A 6484-nucleotide genomic window follows, 5' to 3' on the forward strand; every position below is an offset into this window, starting at 1 on the left:
GAATCTATTTCGACAGATGAGGACGAGGAGGTTTTTGAGCGAGAAGCACAAGTTGACCTATTAAACCAGTCGTTATCGATGATAGGCGAAAGCCCATTCGACAAACGAAAGGTGGAAAGGAACCCAGGGTACGTTCCTGAAAAGCGAAGTAAAGTGGAAGATTCTGTGCGAAAGAAATTAGAACTAGTTGCTGGACCAAGCACTGTGGAGAAAACACAAAATACATCATCAAAATGTGATGAAAACTGCATGCCAGAGGTGATCAAAAGCCTGAAAGAAAAATACGTTGTTTCGAGCCGTTCAGAGCAAATACGTACACTGACAATATTTGCTAGGTGTATGAGCATCAGAGGGATGATGAGTGAATTCAGTTGCTCCCAAAGAATGGCTGAGCAAGCCAAAAATTTAGAGAAAGAAAATGGTATGCTATTGTCTCTGAATCCCAAACAGGGTAAAATATTGCCTGACGAAGTGAAATCCGCCGTAACCGAATTTTACCGAAGTGATGAAGTCAGCCGAATAATGTCGAGAAAAAGGACTGTGTGGTGGCCAGGAATGAACATGGAAAAGACAAAATTCAAAAGCGCCTGGTACTGAACAATCTCAAGGAACTGTTTCAGAAATTCAAAGAGAAGAACCCTGGCTTGAAAGTTGGATTCACGAAGTTCGCCATGCTCCGTCCCTCGGAGTGTGTCCTGGCCGGTTCAGGCGGTACACACGGTGTATGTGTATGTACGACCCATCAAAATGTGAAACTCATGATGTTTGGTTCCAAAATGCCACAGATAGCCGAACTTCCTTGCTATCATCATGTGATAGCACGCATAGTTTGTAAGCAAGCACAACCGGCATGGTATTTCAGAACTTGTGAAAGTTGCCCATCAATTGAAGACTTCAAAACCGAGATACTGAGTGCTTATGAACTAGAGGATATTGATGAAATTCAGTTTAAACGGTGGACATCCACCGACAGATCTGACCTGAGCTCCATGGTCCTGCCTTTGGAAGAATTCATGAATCAATTCTGTGAACGCGCGGTTAAATTGGTGAGACATGACTTCATTACCAAGGCCCAATCTCAGTTTCTGAAAAATAAGAAAGACGAAATCGGTGAAGGAGAATTTGTCATTATTGGAGACTTCTCAGAGAACTATTTGTTTGTCGTACAGGATGCGGCCCAAGGATTCCATTGGAACTGCTCTCAAGCGACAATTCACCCCTGGGTTTACTATTTCAAATCGGATGATGGCAAATTAAACCACCATTCGTTCACGATTATATGAGAATGCAATACTCACGACGTTGTCTCAGTCCACCTCTTCCAAAGAATGCTCATTGAACACTTGAAATCTAGCTTTGGAAATGTAAAGAAACTTTACTATTTCTCAGATGGTTGCGCTGGCCAATATAACAATTGCAAAGTCTTCATAAACCTATGTCGTCACAAATCAGAGTATGGTATTGACGCAGAATGGCATTTTTTTTTGCCACAAGTCATGGTAAGGGCCCTTCAGATGGCGTGGGAGGTACAGTCAAACGAGAAGCAACACGTGAGAGCCTGCGTTGACCTTACGACAGTCAAATTATTTCTCCAAAAGATCTTTTCGCCGTTGCTGAAAATGGTTTGAATGAAATGAAGTTTGGTTACGGGATCCAAGAGGCGTATGACGAGGAAGAACGAAATCTGGAAGAAGCTGGAACAAAACCATAGCTGGAACTCAAAAACTTCATGCTTTCATCCCTATTTCTGAAACTGCTCTTCAAGTATGCGAATTCAGCCTGAGCGAGGAACACCGTATCAAGTCAGCTATTTCAAAATCTACACCAACTTTTAACAGGAAACTCTCAGGTTATGTCACAGTGCACTATGATGGAAAATGTCACAGTGCACTATGATGTACCTGCATCATGGAAGCCTTTCAGGACACTCATGAAGTGAAAGTGAATTTTCTTCATCAAAATGGGCCCACAAATAGTTTATTTTTTCCTGACATTGAAGATCACTGCATTTTAGACATTTCTGATATACTTCTTTCTGTAGAACCAAAAACTGCTACAGGTAGAACCTACACAATCAGTAAAAAAGAAACACAGCTGTCAAATAAAACATTGGTTAGCAAAAAAATCTTGACTATAATATGCCAGTAAAAACTCTTACTCATACTAGTATCGCTTCCAGTTCCTGCATGTGTATGTGAAAAATGTATGTTCAATATACTGATATAGTACATTGTAAATCTTGTGTTCAAATATTGTGCTATGTATTGTGGCGTATTGTGTGTCCAGCACCCGAGTCCCCGAACAATAAAACCATCATCACACTTGAACCCATTGAGATCCCATTTTCATTTATGCTGAGGTGTTGGAGTATATGAAGGGGTATTCTCACACGAAAAAAATCGGGACTATCGGTTTGGCTGGGGAGCGGGGGCCCAAGGTCAAAGGGCGACCCAAACTTTAACTTTTTGAATTACTGTTTCGGAGTGATTTTACTTTACGCGATTCGAAAGATCTCGCTTTTACGAGCATTTTGATACCAAGATCATCCAAATCGGACCACTACAACCTGTGATATGGCCACTGGAAGAGTGTGGGTCAACCGGGGCACCCAAATTTGGGGGGCCCGAAAATGGGCCCCGATGGGCCCCCAGGTCTGAAAATTGACACATAATGTTTTACCGTGGATGCAAACACTTGCACAAAAAAAGAGTGATATCTAAGATGATGTGTCAAAAATTTTGCTGAAAAATGTGCGCACTTGACATGGAACGCACCACTTGGGAGCGTCTGTCCTGGGGGCCCAGTGACCAAGTTGTCTGTCAGTGCTCCTTTTGTACTCGGGGGACCTGGTACTACCATTCTGCGTTGGTTTTAGCCGTTCCGCTGTTCGGTTGAGCAAGCGCATCCAAAGGATCCCAAACTCGGGAGCATCTGTCCTGGGGGGCCCAGTGACCAAGTTGTCTGTCAGTGCTCCTTTTGTACTCAGGGGACCCCTTACTCGTAGTATGCGTTGGTTTTAGCCGTTCCGCTGTTCGGTTGAGCAAGCGCATCCAAAGGATCCCAAACTCGGGAGCATCTGTCCTAGGGGGCCCAGTGACCAAGTTGTCTGTCAGTGCTCCTTTTGTACTCAGGGGACCCCTTACTCGTAGTATGCGTTGGTTTTAGCCGTTCCGCTGTTCGATTGAGCTAGCGTGATTATTGCGGCATCTAATTAGCGTCTGTCACCGGTATTCCAGCGGCGAAATTGTCTGTCATTGTTTATACCGTGTTACAAGCTATACGAATAATATCAGAAACCTTCTTGGGGCCGTTCCGCTGCCAGGTTGAGCTCGCGCCGATTATGCGATACGGATATTGACCACAGAATGTCAACCCAGCAGCAGTGTCCCGGCAGACGCAGAGTTCTGTGGTGAGAATATCATCTGGCATCTTACCATGAGGACGGCAATTGTTCCCCTCTTCGGTTGAGCTAAGCCCCGTGGGCTCCCGGTATATAATGGAACCAGGTGTGTGGACCAGCGACTGTCAGCCGATACACCGCGCATGTGTAAGTGTGTCAAATTTTCTCCAAATTTCCTTCTGGCGAGTATTAAACAATGCTAGCGAACCGAAGGAATATGGTAATGCTTCACATGTCGGTCACAATTGGGCCGTAAGGGTGTCAGTGGAAATATCACATGTGAAACGATGGCTGGGAGAAATCACAAAGCGGCCCCAAGATATGCTGTAATCAATCCCATGGGTGAAACTGCAGAACTTTTGAAAAAAGGAAAAGGAGATTTTCCGAGGGGGTCCAGGAGTATGTTCCTCCAGAAGTGATCATGTCCATATTATAACAACAACAACAACAACAACAACAACAAAAAAGATGCAAATGAAAGTGATATTTGGGGAAGAATGTTTTTTTTGTTTCACCTGAACATTCATTGCTGAAGTCTGGTGTTGGCTTCACAGTCAGGGTGGCTGGCTTCACATCCGAGGTTCGAGTCCCTCTCCTACTGTTGAATGAACACCAAGTGGGTTATTCAGAACCGTGAATCGTCAATAATTCAACCACGTGGTACAGGGTTATTTGCCAAACTTCAAAATACCTCGAGGTCCACGTGGCGAGGTACCGAGGAATTCACACCCTCGACGGAGCTCAAACGGGATGAGCCGTTACCGTGCTCGACCCGTGCGTAACCCGAGCGGATGGTTACTGAGGTCCCGTTGGTCCAAATGCACAACTATGGCAGCAACGGTCTTTTTAATACACCAACACACACCGTGCGAAACCAATGAAGAAAACACAGAAACGAGCTGATACATTTAACAGGGGATATTTATTTACAATAGGGGGGAGGGAACACACAAAGAGCAGAGTTCAACCAACAAAGCAATGCAATCATGTACAAGCGAAGAGCACTTAACAATTCCTAATTACATACGGGCCCACAGATACACACACACACGCACACACACACACACACACACACACACACACACACACACACACACACACACACACACACACACACACACACACAGACACAGACAGACAGACAGACAGACAGACAGACAGACAGACAGACAGACAGACAGACAGACAGACAGACAGACAGACAGACAGACAGACAGACACACACACGCACACGCAAATACCCAAAAGAAGTGATGGCCATGGCCTTTATTGAAGGTTCCCAGCTCAAGGGAAGATGAGCTGGGAACCAGAGCTATCTCGGACCTTCCCGCCTCATGCGGTCTTCGACGTCCTGGATCGGCGGGACTCGAACCCGCAACTTGATGCCGCTGCAAGCACCGGGTATGGAGGGCAGTTTCGGGCTCTCGCACGCTCCTCCGGCATGCGACGAGACCAGAGCCAGCGACAAGGCGAGACCAGAAGCCAGCGACGAGACGAGACCAGACGCCAGCGACGAGACGAGACCAGGCGACGAGACCGTCTCGTTCCAGCCAGAACGCCCCGAACAATTGACCTGGCCAACGCTCCTGCCACGAGCACACCTTCTCTCCAACGCTGGTCCAGACAACCACACTTTCTCCTCAGGCAGGAGGGGCTTCTTTCCTGGCCACTTGCCTCCTGATTGGACAGTTGTGTCACGCGATTCGCTCATCGCCCCCGTGATTGGCCGAAAGGGGCGCCAAGTCCGCTGATTGGACCGGGGGGGGGGGGCGTGACAGCCGTCGCGGCGAACCGACCCTCAAACAAGGTGAGTAACATGGTCCTGCGTGGGCTGCGCTTATTGGCCGACCGACGGCAACCTCGCTCGCATCCCCCAGATTGGGCGAGAGAGACGTCAGGTCCTCGTGAACTCCGCCCACGTACGTGCTGACACGCACGCGTGCAATGGTGCCAGGAAGCGAAGGCAGATGTCGTCAGAGAAAAAGTTGTTATTGTTGATATAAAAATGTAAAAGAAAACCCTGACTATCAAAATAACTCTGCAGCGCACGAATATTTAATTCCCATTAGACTAGGGACGGGACCCTAACTGGAACACATACCGATATAACTGTTCTATAGGGACCTGAATGTTGAGTGCAGTAAGCTTCCAAATTTGTAACACTACCCCCCCTCCCCTTTTTACAGACTCGTCCCGAGTCGTCAAATTTTCGTGTGACCAGCATGTGTAAGTTTTCCCCAACTACATTTTAACTACGGATCCCTGAGTGCGACATTTTTTCATACATGTCCCAAAAATAAATAACCAAGTGCGCTGCGTAACTAAACTAACAGACTCACATGGACAACTTAACTTCAATTGCCGGCGTTACGACGAACAACAGGTGGGTTAAACTTATTTACAATTTTACCTTATCTATTTACACTAACCATGGCCCCGGACCGGTGATCTGTGGAAGAAAAAGTCACAACCAAAGTCAATCGTTGGTGGCTTGAAAGAAGTCTCTGGCACAGTGGAAGGGGATGGATGCAAAAAAAACACAAAATGCACAATGCAGTCCCTGTGATGTGGCTGCCTTCAGGGCAGTCCTTGCAAAACACTGGCGATGGTTGGTCCTGGTGCACATGGTTGGATGGTGACAGGGGCAATGCAAAGAGGGGTAGCAGGCATGGGGTCATGGCAAGGCAAGCAAATGAGGCATGGCAAGGTAAGGCAGATGCGGATCAGCAGCTGTTGCACAACAGGCCAACATATGAAGCTGGCCGGCCTCGGGTATGGTCCGTGAGGTTCTATGGAGGGAGTGCGGTGGTGCCGGCCGCTCTGGCAACGGGCTCGGACCGAACCTACGGTCTCCCCCCAACCTATCGCCTTTGCCTGTCTTTGTCCATACCCACTCCCTGAGTTCGTAACAAGAAAACAACAACATTTAGCCCCTTTTTTTTCTATATTTTAGTCTCCCTAACCCCCTTGTGTCTTTGTCCGGCTAACCTATCCTGTCCATCTACTCCCAACCTCAGTTCCTTTTTTGGATGGGAATAGGGAGAGACTAGCATCCTGTCTCGAGGCCCAACGAAGCCTCAGAAT

The sequence above is a fragment of the Eptatretus burgeri genome, chromosome 4 (genome assembly GCF_056783735.1).
Source record: "Eptatretus burgeri isolate ZD-2024b chromosome 4, Ebu_testis_v1, whole genome shotgun sequence".
NCBI classification, from domain to species: Eukaryota; Metazoa; Chordata; class Myxini; order Myxiniformes; family Myxinidae; genus Eptatretus; species Eptatretus burgeri.